General features: G+C 46.5%; 1 long non-coding RNA gene across 1 annotated transcript; it reads right to left on the minus strand.

Moving 5' to 3' along the window:
* Window positions 1-14,364: 14,364 nt before the first annotated feature.
* LOC306801428 lies at window positions 14,365-15,299 on the minus strand. The gene is made up of 2 exons (XR_013774082.1): window positions 15,189-15,299; window positions 14,365-14,871 (listed from the first exon to the last, which is right to left on the minus strand). It is a non-coding gene; the product is annotated as an uncharacterized lncRNA (long non-coding RNA).
* Window positions 15,300-19,643: the final 4,344 nt, after the last annotated feature.

Below are 19,643 nucleotides of genomic sequence, written 5' to 3' on the forward strand. Positions count from 1 at the left end.
TTCAAGAAAAGCTTGTTAGTACATGGTGACCACATCCCCTGAGTCATCTGTGTGCACTGGCCATGCTCCTTCCCTCACCCACCCAGGAAAGCAGCTGGGTAAACCCTGGGAGATTTGCCTTGCCCACCCCAGTGATGGTTCCCTCTAATTTAGGACAAGAATTTGGAGCAAGAAAATTTTTCTCCATAAACTCATCAGGGCCCCTTTTGGCTTCCCAGGCAATAACTTAAGAAAGGAATGGAATGGAATGGAATGGAATGGAATGGAATGGAATGGAATGGAATGGAATGGAATGGAATGGAATGGAATGGAATGGAATGGAACATAGATTTAAAGGATAGGATAGGATAGGATAGGATAGGATAGGATAGGATAGGATAGGATAGGATAGGATAGGATAGGATAGGATAGGATAGGATAGGATAGGATAGGATAGGATAGGATAGGATAGGATAGGATAGGATAGGATGGAATGGAATGGAATGGAATGGAATGGAATGGAATGGAATGGAATGGAATGGAATGGAATGGAATGGAATGGAATGGAATAGAATAGAATAGAATAGAATATAATAGAATAGAATAGAATAGAATAGAATAGAATAGAATAGAATAGAATAGAATAGAATAGAATAGAATAGAATAGAATAGAATAGAATAGAATAGAATAGAGTAGAATAGAATATTTCAGTTGGAATGACCCTAGAGTCCTGCCCAACTGCCTGACCAGTTTAGGGGTGTCCAAAAGTTCAAGGCTGCTTTTGAGGGCATTGTCCAAATGTCTCTTCAACACCAACAGATCTGGGGCATTGACCACCTCTCTAGGAAGCCTTTTCCAGTGTTTCAATGATTAAATGCTTCCTAATATCCAGTTTAAACCTCCCCTGGCAGAGTTTTGAACCATTCCCACATGTCCTGTCAGCGGATCCCAGGAAGATCAGCACCTCCCTCTCTGCTTTCCATCCTTGGGAAAATGCAGAGAGCCCCTCAGCCTCCTTTTCTACAAACTAGACAAACTAAAGTCCTTGCACATCCATGACAGGATATTCCTTACAGCCCTGTCAGCAGCAAGAGTAAAGGACAGAGAAGGAATGAGAGGAAAGAACTTGACACAAGAAGATGTTGGCTGAGAGTCTCTGGATTGATAGGACAGATATTGATTGTCCAAACCATGACAAGGCATCATTTTGGGATGCACTATTGGGCAATTCTCCAAGAATTCTGCTCCCAGCCCAAATCCTGGCCCGTGTTTGTCAGCACTGGCATAACCTGGTGCTCCCATCCCACAATTTTTCCACTGTCAGGAGACAGAAATGAGACTTTTCTGGTCAGCCCAGAGTACCCATCACACTCAGCACAACTCTGCAGGATGAATCTCAGAGATGAATCCTGGTGACAGCCAACAGAGCAGGCACAAAGGGGGAATTCATGGAAATTCAGCCTTTTTCCTTACAAAAAAGGAGAAAAACTAAGAAGAAGAAAAAGGATGTTTATAACCTTGAGCAAAATTAACACCAGTGTTTTAAAATCAAAGCTAAGAAATGCCCAAATTGCTATGTAAATACTTGAATCCAACCTTTTTCATGTACATTATTACATTATAATCTTGATTCCATGGCTGAATGGGTTTTGTCTGCAGGGTTTGGCTCCCAGGACACAATTTTCTTACAGAGGCAGGCACCAGGTTTCTCCCTTTCATTCAGGGGGTGACCCCACCCCTTCTTTCCATGGGATTATGAATTTCCTTTCAAAACACTCTCCTGAGATGAAGCTGTGGTGTGATCCTCACATTAAATTCTAGGAGCTGATACAAAGATAAAAAAACCATACATGTATTAGGGCTGCTTCTTTTCTTTCCAAAGCTGAGCCTTTTTTAGAGATTTCTTTGTTAGATCTCTAAGGCACCACTAATTTTTAGCTGCAATTTTAACTATTCAATATTTTTACAAAGTGAATTGCTTGGTTTCAATGAATGGTCAACAAATAAGATTTTAGTCTAAATTACTTTCTGTGTGTGCAAGATGAAGGGATTTTTGTGGGAGAGCCAAGGCTGAAATAGGGCTGATCACAACCCAAAAATTCTCTTTTGAAGGAGGAAAAATGAAAAATCAAGGTTTAATTTCAAAAATTAATAATCAGGATGCAAATGTTTGAAATAAATTAATGAATCCAAGGTCTTCTACAAAGAATGAGAGGACAAAAAGAAGAAGAGCCATGGTCAGGTTGTGTTTCTGGAATGAACTTAGGCCAAAATTGAGTCCCTGATCTGAATCAAGCCTCTGCTGCAGACCACAGCCTTCACAGCTCCTCTGCAGTAGAGGAAACAAACCCTGTCTTTAAAAAGTGGGATCTTTATGACAGTTTTGCTTCGCTTAATAAGTCAAGGAAACTGGAGATTTGGTAAACCCCAAAGTTTTAAGTGAAAATGCAACACAGTGAACAGGAAACAAAGAATAAATTGGAGAATCCCAAAGTAACTTGGGCTGGAAGGGACATCTGGGGGGTCTGTCCCAGCTCCCCACTCAAAGCAAGGCCAACTCCAAAGTTAGGTCAGTTCTGAATTCAGATGAGGTTGCTCAAGGTCACCTCCTTGGGCTGTGGGTTTAACACAGGAACAATCCAGTGTCATGGTTTAATCCCAGCTGGAAACACATCCATGGGATGGGGAGACAATGGGAAGGGCAACAGTGAGAAAACTCATAGGTAGGGATAAAAACATTGTGATGGGAAAGCAAGAGCCACTCATGGGCAGAGCAGAGCAAGGGATTGACTCCTCACTTCCCATCACAGCCATTCCCAGGACAGCAGGGCTGGAATCACGTGTAAAGGTGACTTGGGAACACAAACCCCATCACTTGCACCTTCCCCACGTCCTTCTCCTCCTCCCAGCTCTACACACTGACCATCAGGTCTGGAATTGGTCATCTGTCCTGGCTGTGACCCCTCCCAAGCTCCCCTCCCCAGGGCTGGGTGGGGTGAGGAATTTAAAAGGACTCAGCTCTGTGCAAGAGCTGCTGAGCAATAACCAAACATCCCTGTGCTAGCAAATTCAAACCAGCCCAATTCCAGCTTCTGTGATGAAAATTCACTTTACAGCAGCCAAAAGCAGCACATGCAGGGATTTCCCTTGGAAAGGCTCCTCAGTCATGGGCAGGCACTTGTGTCCAGGTGCTCTTCTACCTCTGCTCATGAGGTTTCTGGCTATAAATGTGTCCTGATGCACCAGAGTAATAAATTGCCATGTCCACATCTCATTTCTAAAACATGGATGTGTCCATCCACTGCCCTAATCCAAAAATATCCCAGCTTTGGAAACACTCACCGAAACTGCTTTACTTTGCAGTGGGATAACCCAAACCACATTTGCTGCTCTCTCTGAAGAACTTCACAGCCCTCATAATTAAAACTCATTTAATTGCATCCACTGTGTGTTCTCTATAATGTCATGCCAGAGAAATGAGTGCTGAGCATGTCACCATCCAGAGGTGTGACAAAGGTGATGCTCCAGGCCATGGGAGCATCTCATGGGGGGCAGATTTGGTGGCACCCTCCCATTCTTTACCCTCGTGCAATTAGAGCTCTCCTCTAATTCCTGTCCCCACGTGGGCACAGGCCACCAGCATCCTGCCCCTTCCCAACTTCTGAGCTCTTGCCTATGTGGCCTCAATGTCCTTTTCATGCAGATTTTGGGATGTAATTATTTATTTACACGACTGTGCAGCCCGGAGGGTCTCGCGTGAGAAGTCCGCGATTACTGGGGCTCTGCAGAAGATGATTAAAGCAGCGTGACTAAAGTGTTTCAAGTGATCTGTCCTGAAAAAGGGCAGTGCATAAAGTGCCCTCTTCCTGCAGCTGCTGCCTGTGTTCAGAGACAGATTTGTTAACTGCAGTGACAAAAGGAAGCTTTTCTTTCCCCCCATTGCGTTAATCAAATACAGCCCGCGCTGGGTTTTACTCCTTCCAGTTGCCCGCTCAAATTGTTGACTCATTTCCAGGCAGCTCCACGCTCACCAGGCTCTTGACAGCAGCGAGGTGGGAGACAGCTCCCCAAAGGCATAATTTGAAGACAGGATATTTTACAGAGCTGTCAAGAAGTTCTTCATTTGTGCTGCCGAGCCTTTATTGCTCGTGACGCGCCGTAAAACAGAGAGGACCCAACTCGCATCTAGCACTTCAGGATGAGTTTGCAAGAGTGAAAAAGAAAAAATTAAAAAAAAAAAAAAAAAAACCCACACCAGCAAGAGCACTTCTCTTCAGCGTGGAGCTTATCTGAGCTGCTGCTCGCCAAGGGAGATAAACGTGGGCCCTCTCAATCTGATTATCACAGCCATTTCACAGGCTCGATACCATCGTTAATCCACGGGCCACTATGAAATTAAACTGGCTGATCTGCTCAGATAGAGGCCAGGCTTGAATGGCTGAGGCATGAAAAGGAAGGGTGGAAAAGGGGAGGATGGAGGAATTTCTTTTCATCCCTTGGTCTGTACTAAGCCAGGCTGAATATTCACGGCGAGTGGCAAAGTTTGGGAGAAACGGTGAAGGGGAAAAACACAGCAATGGGAAATTTTAGCTTGAGGAAATTTGTTTGGTCACAAATATTTTCCCTAAACATTTATAATGGAAATGCTGGATGCTGCCTGCTCTTGGTACACACATGGAATTGGCTATCTGCTCCAAAATCACAGAATAAGCTGAATTAAAAGGAACCCAGTAGGGTCCTCAAGTTCAACTCCCAGCCCTGCAATGAGAAAGGAAGAAACTGAGGTGGAATTTAGGAGCATTTACTGGAATCTTAGAGCATTTTCCAGCTGGACAAAGTGGATAAGATGTACCTTGGAATGACAAAAACTCTCCTGAATAGCAGCAGCAGCAGCCTCCTATTCCCCCTGTAAGGTTTTCTATGAAAACTGTGTGAAAAATCATCAGCACAGCCACAGGGCCTTGTCCAGAGAATGGGGAGAAAAGGATGAAGCAACACCTGAACATGGTTTGGATTTGTAAACACAACACTCACAAGGAGGTGTCTCATGAAGAAACAACTTTTCCAGAAGACCCCTCCTTCTAAATAACCCTCACCCTGAGGCAAAACTCCCCTGCACAAATATCAGCTTTACCCCCAAAAAACAACCCCTCCTCAAACAGAGAATGAAAGGAGGGAATTCCACCCCATGAAGCCAAAGTGTGTTTTTTTTCTGAAAAGTGCCAAACCCCACCAGTTTCAGTGATGTCACAGAGAACAGAGGTGGGTGGTGACACAGAATAGACCTCAGATTATCCCCTGTCAAACTCCCACCTCAGCAGCACCAATTCCACAATTCCACAAAAAACAGAAGCAGCAGGAGAGTGTGGGAGAGGCTGGAAAGGTTTTCATGGGTTGGCCACCTTGCTTTTGAAGAGGCAGAGCCACAACCAGGAGTTGGAGCCTTGAGAAACAGAGTAGTGTGAGGAGTTAGAAATGGAGGGAGCTTTTAATCTCTGAGTGAGTTACAAATCGAAGGTGAACCTCATTAACTTGGACACTTTGTGTGTTAAAAAATGAGAAGCGTTTTCACCTAATGAGGAGCTCTTAATAGGTGTTGTTTTTTTGCTAAATTATCATATTAAGCAGAAGATAATTAACAAGCATTTTCTTAATGTGGTGCTCTACTGATAAAATCTCATTGTCTATAAATCATCTAGACACTGAAAAAAAAAAAAAAAAAAAAAAAGAAAAAGGAAAAAAAACCCAAAATTGCTTTTTAATTATGCTGGGCATGATGAACAAAAAGTACAGGAGCATTTCAGTTGTTGGGGAACTAGGAGGGAAAGACAAAAATTTCCAACCTGCTGGGGCATGCTTGAGGTCCCTTCAGGTAAATCAAATACTTAGGGCTGGTTTTTAAAACACTTGATAGTACTTAGGGACATTGATATGTCATTATTATGAAATGGTTTCCTCAGGAGGATGCTGTGGCAGAAACTTCAGAGAAAATATCAGCTCCCAGTGATACCTTAGAGGAGATGGGGGTGTTTTCTCTAAGAAAAAAATAAATCCTGGAAAGGAAAGTGAGCCAAGATGAAGCCTTCAAGGTATTTTTTGAAAGCAGTGGGATATTTGATATCACCTGCTGTCAGATAAATGCAGCACAGTGATGATGCACTGGCTCAGTGTGGCCTGAGAGCAGGGAATTACCAACACAACCACCCCTGGATGGCTTGGAGAGCAAAATTTGGGGAATTTCCAAAGCACCAAGGCCTCACCAAGCCCCTTTCAGATGTGGCCAGCCCTGCTCACACCAAATCAGGAGATGTTGGAGAGGACCCTCCAGTAAAACCAGTGCTGGAAAGGCAGGTGGGAATTGGTGGGAAGCTGGTCCCATTCTACATGATGGTTCTACAATGCCCTGCAACTCACTTTGATTTCTACCAGTTTTTATTCCATGCAGCCATCAAAATAACATCTAAGAGTTTTCTGTATTAATTCTAACACGTCTCTTAAAGACATAAGGAAGCTGTGGGTAGCTGACCTGCAATTTCCCTCCTGTTCCTCCCAACCCAGCTGTCTATTTACTAGGACAAAGTCTGACAGGAGAATGGTTTTCATTTTTGGCTACACAAGTGGGATGGGGGCAGCCCTGAGTTCCCAACACCCAACACCATCAGCTTTTCTGGGACATTAATTTGACAACCCCTCCCTTCCCCAGCACAACTGATTTGTGACTCGTTTCCACCCAGGTACATCCTCCCAGCTCTTCCCTGTCATCTGCACCACATTTTAACTGGGAAAAATAAAAATCCCTCCTTTGGTGCCTTTCAGCCTGGATCTGACCAGGATCTTGTTTTTTTTCCTGTAGAACAACCACAGAGTCACAGGCAGATATTTCTGAGATGTCCTGAAAGCTTTTCTAGAACTGCTGAATTCATTTCAGCCTGTTCTCACAGTTCTGCTGTTTCACTGCTCTGCCTTTCATATCAACTTTGCCCCTTCTGTCTGCAGGGGAATTTGGGTGGATTTTGCAGGGAGCAGAGGGATTCCCTGCCCACATTTCCCCAACATTTGCAAACTGTGCTGGCTCAGAGTGACATGAGAGTGACATTCCCTTGAGGGAAAAGCTGGAGGAACCTTAGAAGGATGGATAGATGATGGATGGATGGATGGATGGATGGATGGATGGATGGATGGATGATGGATGGATGCATGGATGGATGGATGGATGGATGATGGATGGATGGATGGAAGGATGGATGGATGGATGGATGGATGATGGATGGATGCATGGATGGATGGATGGATGGATGGATGGATGATGGATGGATGGATGGATGGATGGATGATGGATGGATGGATGGATGGAAGGATGGATGGATGGATGGATGGATGATGGATGGATGCATGGATGGATGGATGGATGGATGGATGGATGATGGATGGATGGATGGATGGATGGATGGATGGATGGATGGATGGATGATGGATGGATGGATGATGGATGGATGGATGATGGATGGATGATGGATGGATGGATGGATGGATGGATGGATGGATGGATGGATGGATGGATGGACTGGTGAGGAAGAGCTGGGGTCCTGCAGGCTGGGGATGTGAGAAGCCAGAGGTTGGTTCTACCACAGGAATTCAGGCAGGGAATGTTGGCAGGGAATGGCTCCTCTCTGTCTTGTGTTGTGCCTCAGCCCTGGGACCAGCACTGGGGGAGTGGGTGCTGCTCTTCTCAGCGTGAGCTGAGAAGGGATGAGTGGAAAATCAGGGAAGAAAGAGGAGAAGAGAGCCCTCAGCCTGACCCTGCATGGGGAGGGGACCAGGTCCAAGCACAGCCCCCATGTTTGTAACCTGCCCTTGGCACTTTATTTGACATCCAGCAGCACCAGGACTTGTTAGAGGTAACTCACAACCACCAGCAGCCTTCATCCAGAGCTCACACAGTGGAAACTCCTCCATCAACACTCCCTCTGACAGCCCCTCTCCCTTCCCTCCTTATCTCACCTCTGGGTTACAGCCACAGCTCCACTGGAATTACCTGGGGCTGCTGCTGCACCAGCTCTGACCTCTGCTGCAGATGTTTTCAGGTCTGGGTGACTGGCAGGGGGCCTGGCTGAGCAGTGGGAGCTGCACACCCTGGGTGTCTCCTCCCTCCTGCCAGAGTGGGGAGGAAAGTGTTGTTTGTGGCTGTTAAAGCAAATTTCCTCTGTGATTTATGGACAGGGAAAATCTATTTGTAATTTAAAACTGCTTTCAGAATTGGTGTGTCTGTGTGTATGTAATATATATATAATATAAACCTTAATTATATAATCATATAAATAAATATAGATAGACATTGATATATAGATATAGATACAGATAGATATTCTATATTTACTATATATATAACTTTATGTAATGTATATAAAATCAAACCTAACAAAAAGGGGAGGCACAAGGGTGTTTCCAGGCTTGCAGATGGGAATGTGCAGCAGGTTTTACAATTACCACAGCATTTCCAGAGCACTTGGCCATGAAATCTCCAGACTGAGTTGCTTAGCATCCTTCCCTGTCTCCCTGTGACTCCTCCCTGCATCACCAAGCTTCACTTCACAATGTGAAGTTTCAAAAGGAGCTGGTTTTGTGAATGAGATAATCAGGGCTGACTAATCAGCCTCCTTGTAATTCCTGCATCTCCAGAGCAGGGAACAAAGCCACCTCCAGATAATCCCCTGGGTTTTGCCTTGGAGCTATCCCTGGCCCTGTGGCAGCAGAGGAAGGAAGGATTATCCTGTCAAGAGCAGGAACTCATCTGTGTTTTTACAACTGGGGCCTCATTAGGCCAAATTCCAGGTAAAGAGCTCCAGGAATGAGGCATGGGGCCACCAGCCATGGGTGTTGGTCACCTTTGGGTCCCTGTAGTGATGGCACAGAGGTGACCTATAGGAACATATAGGAATATATATTTCTTATTATATTACTCTGTGGAAGAAGCACACATCATGATTCTGTCAGTAAAATTCTGAACCAGTTCCCCCAAGATTTTAATAGAATCTGATTTATTGCATTTAGTGATCCCCATTTTCCCAGCAATGGGAAAGTCCCAGAGCCCTGTGGATGGGACAGGAGATTATCATCAGGAACAGGTCTCAGCCACAGCTTTACATCCTTCTAGGAGGTGAAATCCCTTCCCAGCCCAACAAGGGTGCCAGGCTGCCTCACTGAGAGCTGCAGGACCAGGGGAAAAGGAAATCTGGGGGGCTGAGGGTGTAGCCTGGTGCTCAGAGTACCTGAGGGAGGAAGAGGAGCTGCTCTGAGCTGCTCCTGCATTTCACTACAGAGCCCAAACAGGCAGGAGAAATCCCAGAAACTCCTAAATCCCCTCCTATATTTATTTGCTGTGGAGGAAGTGTGTGCAGTGCAGGGAAATCTGGGCAGGAGCATGGCTGTGCCCATGGGTGAGGGTGCACAAATACACACCTGTGGCTGGCAAAAAAAGCACACTGCTGACCCCACATCTCCTGCAGGAGTCAATTTGCTGATAAAAACAGAGCTGCCTTGCTGAAACCAACAGGATTGGTGAGCATCCATCCTTGGGATCTGCACTTTGGTTGAAAACACAGGAAGCTGCATCTCCCTTTGCACAAAATCCACTCCAGAAAGAAGCAGCTGCTCCTGTTGACTGTCTTTGGAGAGCTCTGCTCTGTCCAGCCAGGAATGCCCCGTGCTGGCACATCCACACTCACCCCATCCTGCTCTGAGCATCTCCAAAAGGAGCCATTGCTCTCTCCAGAGCACTCTGCTTTGTCAGTGCTGACAGGCAATGCAATAACACCTTTAATTGGTCCCATACGTCAGCTGGAGCACTGCAGCCATCCCCTTGTGCAGCTGCTGGGCACAGTGACCTGTGTGAGTGGGCAGGATGGGCTGCTCCAGCTCCTGCTCTGGCCTGAAAGGCAGCAGAGGGTATTTTCCTCTTTTCCAACAGGCAGCAGGCTGTATTTACATCTCTTCTTTTGTCTCTCTGTGCTTTATTGCATTTCCCGCTCTCTGAGCAGCCTCAATAAAACATCTTTCTGAAGGGTTCTCTGCTGTGCAGTAAATATCCTCCTTCATCTGCCAGCTCAGATGGGGATCAATCAATTAGAGGAAATCCCTGGGGATGCCAGGGTGCATCACTCAAGGTTGGGGACCAGACAGGCAGGTGACAGCAGAAGGATTGCACAGCTTCTGCTAGGAATTAACCCCCCCATTCATCCCCATGCTTGCCAAAGTAACATTTTTAAAAAAATGTGTTGGAGAATCTTTTGTGTCAGCCAGGTTTTTTTAACAGCCTGGAGGGAATCAGGCATCCCTGGAATCACCATCTAGGTGGCTTGGTGTGGTCACAGCAGATTGTCCTGTGCTCTCCTGCCAGGGGACATCAAACCCAGCCATGGCTGGGACTTTCCTCAGGAACCAGTTTGATCAATCCTATCAAATTCTCATTTTGTGGAATTATGAGCTGCAGTATCCAAATAGGATGAGTTTGATATTCCAAACCATTTTCACATTTGCATTTGATCAGAGCAATGAACTTCTTTCAATATTGTTGCCACAAATATTGTGAATTTTGGTCTGTCAGGTGATATTTTGATGGTTGGGATCAGCAGGTGAGCAAAGAGGGAGTGAATATGGAGAGCAGATTTTCCACTGTGCAAAGTTCATGATCCAAGTGAAAACAGCCACAAGAAAAGGCAGAAAATCTGATATCAACTGACTGACAGCTGATGCTGCTACAACAACAGAAGCCAAACTGTAAAAATCTATTTATCAATAACAGGTTTTGGTGATGGTGAAGGAACTGGAGAACTTCAAGGATGGTCTCTGGCAGCTGCTTGGAACACCAGGTGAGAGCAGTGAGGAGCCATCAGCACTGGTACAACAAAGTCAGTGTCAGAGCAGGTGACAAGGGATCTGTCCCCATGGAAAGAGTTTCCTGACAAAGCCTGGACAAGGTTTTGCTGCTGCCTGTGCTCCCCAGCTGTGCAGGCATCTCTGGTGTTAACCCTTTGGTGCTTTCCAAAAAGCAAAGAGGAATCCAAGGGATGAATTTATTGCTCCATTGTTAACACATTAAAATGTCAATATTGGCCTTGGGTGGGGTCTCTTCCTGCAAGGAAACTTCGACCCTAAGTAACTGTGACCTTTTAATTGCTCCATTATAAGGTTGCCCACCATGCTGGGAGAGTTCCCTAAGCAGTTAATCCACTTAGCAGAGCCTTTGCAGAGGGTGAAAGTGGTGTGGTTGTTGTCTGAGCTGCATTTGAGAGTCATTAAAGGGTTGCTTTGTGCAGGAAGAGTCTCATTTTAACAGCATCAGCTCCCAGCTCCAGCAGGAATTACCCCTCAGTGAAGCTGCAGATATAGATTGCAGCTTATGGTTTCTGTGGATAATAAATGGAAGCTCTCAGACATCCTAGAAAAGGGATTCCAGCTGGAGTGGGGAGCAGACAATCCATCCAGGAGTGAATTAAACCCCAGCTCTCTGCAGACAGCTCCTCTCCAGCTGGACAGGGGAGGAGAGGCTGGGTCATGCTTGAAGGACAAGTTTCCTGAATTCCTGATTTCCTACTTTGGGATTTGCAGAAGGTTTATCCTAAGGGGAAAGGTGTCACAGACCAGACAGCACCAGCCAAATTCTGTTCTCTGAGAAATTCACAGGATGAGACAAAAATGAATCTGAAGGATTTGGGATTAGAATGGGGGGACTGCAGGAATGACAGGAAGGCAAAGTCCTGTCCTGCACAGTGGGGATGGTTATCAGAGAAAAAGAATGGCCATTCATTAATTCATGTGTTTTCAGGCCTCTGAGTAGTTAAAAACACTAAAGATGGTACAGAGAGAGAGCCTGAGTGAAACCTCAAAGCCAACAGAGTGGGTTTGGCTTCCTTCCCATTCTGCCCTCCCTCCCTTCCACTCTGGTGGATCTACATGAGGATGCTGTGCTCTTCACCTTCCAAAAATTATTATCCCAACTGCAGGGGACCCTTTAAATCCTTCCCTGGTCAGAGGCACAGTCCTGAACATCTCCTCCAAGACAAGAGTTACTGGGAAATGAGAGGGTGGAAGGAAGTTCTGGCCAGCAAGGGCACTCAGACCTCAGGGTTCACCAGGAGGCTGCAACAGGATAAAATCCTTCAGGCCCTCTCCTGAAAATGATAGGAATCATGGTGGGATCACCTGCAGGGATCATCCACAGGGAGCAGAGCTCAGGCTGTGGAGGTTCAAGGGCACAACTGCTCAGGGGGGGCAGGATGAGCCCAAAAGTCAGGGCCAGAAGGGCAAACTGAACCACCCCTGGCCCCTGGTGGTGAGCACAGCACTGGATGAGCTGCCCCATGGACAGAGCTGCACCTTGCACCATCTCCACCCTTCATCCTTCATACCCCTCCCTCTTCAAGTTTCTTTTCCCAGATAATCATTGGGATTATCCAACCTAGTCCAGGCTGGGCTCTGCCTCAGCCTCCCAAGCCCAGACCCATCTGTGGCAGTAAATCAGCACTGTTCCTCATTTCCTTGCAGTCCTTGGCCATCTGAGAATCAAAAAAGTCCAGAATTGGATTTAAGGCTCAATTGCCTTAAATTATCCACCCAAATTTATCCTCCAGCCTTTGATCCTCCTGCTGTGAGCACTTGCAGTGGATACCAAGTGCAGCAGCTGACTCCCAAGTCCAGCCCTGAGTCTCAGGCTCAGCCCAGATCAGAGCCTGGCAGACAGAAGCATCTTTGTGCCCAGGCTCTGACCTTTGGCTCAGCTCCTGATCCCAGCAGGCTGGATGTGTCCAGCTGTTTGTCCTGCTGGGAAGGGCAGGAGGGGGAGCTGAATGGGGCAGGGGTCTATTCTTGGCTCCATCTCAGACTTCCTCCCTGTCCTCTGGCCAAATGACCTCTGTCTGTTCCCAGGGGTCATTCCCTGCTGCACTTGGTATCCACTGGAAGTGCTCATAGCAGGAGGATCAAAGGCTGGAGGATAAATTTGGGTGGACAATTTAAGGCAATTGAGCCTTAAATCAAATTCTGGACTTTCAGAATCTCAGATGGCCAAGGATTGCAAGGAAATGAGGAACTGTGCAGATTTACTACTTCATCTCCCAGACCTTTTCCAGCACCACATCCCAGCCCTCCCCAGCACAGCTTCCCTCTCCTCTGGGCAGGATAAAGCCAGATTTCACATCTGGAGAAATCCAGCCCCACATCTGGAGAAATCCAGCCCCACATCTGGAGAAATCCAGCCCCCACATCTGGAGAAATCCAGCCCCCACATCTGCCCCCTCCATTGGTCTTACTGATGCCCCTCCACCTATTGCTGCACACCTCAAACCTGGAAAAGAACCAAAATTTTGGCATTTCTCAAGTGTCAGACTTGGCCTCTGGGTCCACAGGCCACATTCTTGGAGAGTTTGGGTCCTGCACCCAAAAACTTGTCATGGGCTAAGCCAGATCACACAAAATTGAGGAAGACAATGGGTTTAATTGGTGGGGGTGTGATGCTCACCTGGCCAGAGCCCCTGTGGGTCCCAGAGTCACAGAGCAGAAATGCAGGTGGGTCATCCCCATCCTCAGGGGGTCCTGCAGGGATGGGAGGGGTGTGGGGACAGATCTCCCCAGAGAAATTGTGGTTTCCTTCCCTGCAGATATCCAAAAGCTGGCTGGACACAATCCTGAGTAGCTGCTGGAGCAAGGGGAGTCCATCCCAACCTTCTCCATTCTGTGATTCTGGGATATCCATCCCAATCCTAACGAAAAAAACTGGGAGAAGGGATTAACCTGCACTCTGGTGGGAAGAAGATCACATTTCCTGCACCAGGCTTCAGTCAGACAAGCCATGGATCCTGGCACTACAAAAACCCTCTTGGTCATTGCCACCAGGGCAGGAAGACCCAGCAGATCATTTCAATGTTTTTATTGCCTTCCATCCTCAAGAGATCAGCTCCACCACCATCCCCACAGCCATTTTTCCATTTTGGTGATCACTCATGGCTGCATTTCAGACATTCCAGGCAGGAAAAAACAAAGGAGACAAAGCTGAGCATCCCTGGGGAATGTACTGAACTCCACCCTCAAGCCACAGAGGTCAAACCCCAAAATTCCTCAAACTCATTTAAAGTCCAGATACAAGATTAATTTGACTGACAAAGAACTAATTGGTTTCAGGACTAATTAAGTACATATACTTGTCTTTGCTTAATCAGTGAAATTTCCAGTGGCATTAAAATGTCCAAGAATACAAATCCCAGGAGATTTAAAGCAAATAGTTAAAATCAACTTAGATCCAATTATCATATAAATCACTAATGACCTGGGTAAATTGGAAGCTCTTTGGCTCAGCCTCTAGGGAAGAATAAACCCGATAAAAATGAACATGGTACCTGGATTAATGCACAGGCTCAGGGGAATTCATGGCAAATATTCCAGGAGGATTTTTCCACTGACTTTGTTATTCATTGCAAAATACCAATATTTCTAAACAAACACTTTCCACAGGAAGGTTTGGAGGAAACTTTCAGCAAGAACTTTGTGCTCAACATCCAAATCTAAAAATCACTCAAGAATTGCCATCTATCCATTGTTGGGCATATTCCTGATTGATATTTTTCCTGGAGGGCAATTAGTAATTTCTATGTTGTTTTCTCATCCTCTGCTTTTATATCTTGTTCATGGTCACAGTCTGATATCCCATTTATTAAAAATAAAAAATAATTTTTAAAAAGGTGGTGATTAAAGATTTTGAGTTTGGATTGTTTTCATCCACACTCATTTTTAGGTGCAGGTACAGAAAATCCAATCTCCACTATCCACCTAAGCTGTCTCATCTTGACCTGTTCATTTTGCTGATTCCAACCTTATTCTCCATTCTTGGGAACCTGAAGCTTGGAAAAAGTGAAGGGAAAAGAAATTTTAAAAGATTAAATATGTGAATAATCTACAAAATACAGTTTTTAGACATCCAGCAATCACAAACCCTGGGGTTTGCCAAATTGCAATGCACTTTAGGAAGTGCTGCCAATAATTGATATTTAAATCCTGCCTCTCCTGACTCCAGAAATCAGCCAGGAGCTGCCCCCAGTCAGAAAACCCCTCCCATGCCAGAATATTTGTTTTATTGCTAATTTCTTCATGCCCCAAGGAGTTAATCTGAGTGCAGAGAGGCACAAATGGGACAAAGAATTAACAGCAAATATCTGACCCACCAAGGGATAAAGTGATTAAAGGAATGTCCTTGGAGCTTGGGCTGTGCCTTAGAGAAAAACAACATTCAGGTGCCCCAACCACCCCAAAAATCCATGAAATTCAAGCTGTGGTCCCTCCACCCTGAGCAGGCTCTGTGTTTGGACATGATTTTGGTTTTGCCCTTTTATTCCAAGCTCCTGCTCTGGAAGCAGAGCAGATTTTGTTGCTCCTACCCCACAATGGTGAGAGGATGCAGATTGAAGAGGATGCACCACAGGAGTGCTGAGGGCTGCAGGAAGGGTCTGCTGGGGCACAAAACCCTCCCAAAAGTCACAGCAGCTTGGGCAGGGCACCTGGTTTTTAAAAGATTGAATTTCCAGCCATTTCTGGTTGACCAGAGCACCCTGATGAGACCCAGGTGAAAATGAAATCCACCCACTCCCACCTCCTTGCCTCCCTTCTTCATCTCTGCCCTTCCTACTCCACTCTCTCATTTTTGCTTTGCTACGTGCCCAGAAGCTCCCTGGGAGCTTAAAAATCTCAGGTACCCAGGAAAGAAATGAGTATTTTTTGTTATTTCCTGGCACAGAGCACTTCAGTGCTTGAGGTGAACATGGGTACTTTTTGTTTGCTTTTAAAAAAAAAGAAAAGGCAAAGTGGAAAACAAAAGAAATACAAATCCCTCCTGGCTCAGCCTCTTCCTCCTTAAAGATTTCCAAAAACTCTCAAAGATGGTCCAAGCTCAGCAGCCTATTACTATTTTTTCCTGTTTTATTAGGGGGATTATTAGGGGTGAGAGGATAAAACAGCTCACAAAAATTTCATTTTGTGGCTAAAAAAAGTTCTGATGGAGCCACTCTCTCAACCCCTTCCTGCCAAAAATGCCCAGCAGCACGGGAGGAGGAGGAGGAGGAGGAGGAGGAGGAGGAGGAGGAGGAGGAGGAGGAAAGATGGAAGTTCAAGGGTTGTTATTATTATATATTATATATTATATATAATTACATATAATGTATGATATATATAATGATATTGTATATCCTCCAGCTGGTGAGAGGATGAATTTGGGCCCCTGAATAAAAGATCTGATCCTGCAGCTCCAGAATCTCAAACTTCTGGGCACAGACCTGACCAAGGGCTGTGAGCATCTCCCCCAAGAGAAGGGAAGGAGCACCAACCCCTCCATCTGCAGAGCCCTCCTGGACCAGCCTGGGGCTGATGGTGCTTAGAAAGGCTGGGAAAAAACCCACCAGGGCTGCAAAACCAGGCCTGAAAGGACAATTCCCACCTGGCCCTGGGATGAGGAGTAACCCTGAAAAATGAGCTGGATCACCCTGGTGTCACCCCAGTGCCCTGGTGTGGAGGACAGGTGTCTGCCAATAAAGGCAGAAGATACTCTTTGAAATGGAGAATGGAAACCCCTTCCTCCAAATTATTATCATTTTGAAATTAAGGGGCTCTCAGGCAAAGAGATGGGAATTAGGAATAACAGTTCTTGACTAGGAAAATTCCAATAGCAATGCAGTATTACACAGAACAATCCTAACCCTGCCAGAGTCAGAATCCAAGCTGGCACAGTCAGTCAGTCAGGGTGGTGGCACAGTCCCATTCCATGGTGCTGCATCCTCCTGCAGGGGCAGATGTGGCTCAGCTGGAGCAGGGAGGGATATCCAAGTGGAAAACCACATTTTTCCTCATGTGACAAGTCACACTTGGCCTGGAGAAGTGGCTTTTCTCTGGGGAGTCAAATCTTCCTCTGTAGACAGTCCATGAGATAAAAATAGGTCAGATCTTGTTCCTACTCAGGGTTCTGCATTGTGGGATTCGTTATTTTTTTTTCTCTTTGTGCTGGAAAAACCCTCCCTGGTATCCCAGGCAGCAGAATCTGGGATTTCCCTGCACACCCACCTGTGGCTGCCTCCAGGCTGTCCCCAGAGCTGTGGGTTTGGGGTGGAAAGGGTGGGATTTGCTCAATCCCCAGAATTTCCAGGGGATCTCAGCACGGTCTGGAGCATCCCCACAGTCAATGGAATGTTGAAATTCCCATCTCTGAGGAGTGCAAATGTTGGCAAACACTGACTGGATCCTGTGTGTGCACAGGGAGCCACAGGAGACTCTGTGCCCTGCAAATGGGATAAAATCCAGGGATAGCCCAGGGCTGGGTGATGTGGAAAGCACACTAGGATGCTTGAAGATCTCTTTTAAGCTTGTGGAGGCTTTACAGAGCTTAGCCCCTTGCTGAAAAATAAAATCAAAAGCTGTTATGTAACTCCCAAACCCTTTAAAGCTTCCAGTGCATCCCTTGAAAGTTAAATAAATAAATAAGATTTTAATCTGGAAAACCCCTCAACTATTAAAGTAGTAAAAAAATAAAAAAATTAAAATCTGGCAAACAAAGCAAATAAAACCCACACCCTGGCCAGGGAGAGGTTACAACACAGCCAAACTGGGAGGATTCACTCCCACCCTCACTGGGGTCTCCCCAATGGCAGGGCAGACCCCTGGGGGCTTTTCCTCAACTTTTCCATTTCCCACCACTGCTGTTCAATGAATAAAGCCTAATCAATAGTCCTAATAAAACTTCCCAGGTGGTAGGAGGGAGAGAGCTTCCTCAAAATTACCATTATAGTGGGAGAATTGATTGTCCCTCCAGTGACTCAGCAGCTCAGGTCACAAATCTGATTTTTTGTTTGGCTCTCACTGGTCATGACCTTGCCAGCATGGACAGATGTCCCCAGTGTCACATCACCCTCCCAAGGCAGAGAGCCCAGGGGGGAGAAGTTTCCCTTAGTACCCCCTAGCAGGGCATTTTTGGGGTATTTCTCCTTGGAGGAACTTTTCATGAGTCCAGGGATGTACAGAAATTGTTTTCTGTCTCCAGAGCAACACAGCTCTGTGAGCAGGGAGAGCCTGAGTGCTGCTCAGAGGGGGAAGGAGAAGCATAATTCATAATATGGATAATTCATGATGGATAATTCAGCTCCTGGCTCCTCTGCCAAGGCCACCAGCACTGGGACCAGTGGGTGCCTCTGTGCAAATCCCCCTGGGCTGGATCCAGGGTGATTCTCTGGGTCTTTTCCAATCCAAACAATTCCATGATTCTGTGATCACCAGCCTGAGGTGGGGCTGCGCCTCAGGGACAGGAAAAAACCAGCACCCAACAAGCCCCAAGTGCTCCAGGTTTTCTCTGTGCAGCTTTTTTTGTGAATGAATTTAAACCAAAAACCAAAAACCGGTCTGTATCTTAAATCATAATTTTAAAATCACTTTCAGGAACACTCAGAAAATGCCCAGAATAAACATTTGCCTTTGCAATCAGAGCACACACGAGGAGGGACTGCTGGGGAGAGCCCAGCAGCTGTGGCCAGATGTGTCCTCAGGTCAATCCCAAAGCTGCTGTCATTGCCCAGGAGCAGACAGGCACAGCTCCATCTATTACAGCAAACCAGACAGGGTCAGGGCACAGAGCAACCTCCAGCTCACAATTACACATCCTTTTAAGCTCTGGCAGCTCTGTCACAGCCTCAGAACATCCTGAGCAGCCTCCAGCATCTTACCTGGGCTGAAGGACTCTGAATCAGGGCATGGTTTGGGTGGAAAGGACCCCAAAGCTCATCTTGTTCCCTTGCACTTTCCACTATCCCAGGTTGTCCCAGCCCTGTCCAGCCTGGCATTCCCAAAACACAGAGTGGGTTTGGTCACCCTGCTCTGGAAAATGAGGAAATTTTGTCATGGAAACACAACAATGCCAAGCTGAATGATCTCTTTCTCATTTTATTTGTGATGGGCAAACAGCCCTGGGCTCTTCTGCTCTGGAAATGCCACCTTGGTGCAGAATCCCCCTCACCCTGCAAGGGTGGGAGTTGTTCAAACAGAGAAAGGGGCAGGGAGGTCCAGGGAGGAATTCTGTATAAAAAACCAGACCCCAGGCTGTTCCCCAGGAGCTCCAAGGGCTGGGAGCAGAGTGGCCCCTGAGTGCCTCCCTTCTGCCCCAAGATCAGCTCCTGGCAGAGGGAAAAGCCTCACTCAGCCTCAGGAGAGTTTGGGGGGAGCTGTAACCAATCCCCCCCACAACTGCACCCCAAAATTCAGTGCCTGAAGCTTTTATATTTTACCTTTGCAGCTGGGATGGAAGAGAAGCCCCTTTCCCACCTCCAGGGGGAATGGCTGGGATGGAGCTGCCCAGCTGGGTGGGGCAGATTTGGGGTGTGTGGGGAGCCTGGGGGGGTCCTGGCTGCCCCATCCCCTCCTGAAATCCAAGCTGGGGAAAAGACTGGGGAAAGAACAGTGCTGAGAGATTCTCAGTGTGCTGTCACCATGGAAACCCCTTCCCCAGCATCCCAGGGATGCAAACTGATAAAGGGTCAGAAGGAAAATCCCTTCAGTCCCATTCTCTGGAGTTACCACCATGGGGAATCTGCTCCTGGACACAAAAACAGGAGAGCAGGACAGGGAAGATATTCCATCAAAATAT

The sequence above is a fragment of the Erithacus rubecula genome, assembly GCF_903797595.1.
Source record: "Erithacus rubecula genome assembly, chromosome: 4".
Lineage (NCBI taxonomy): Eukaryota > Metazoa > Chordata > Aves > Passeriformes > Muscicapidae > Erithacus > Erithacus rubecula.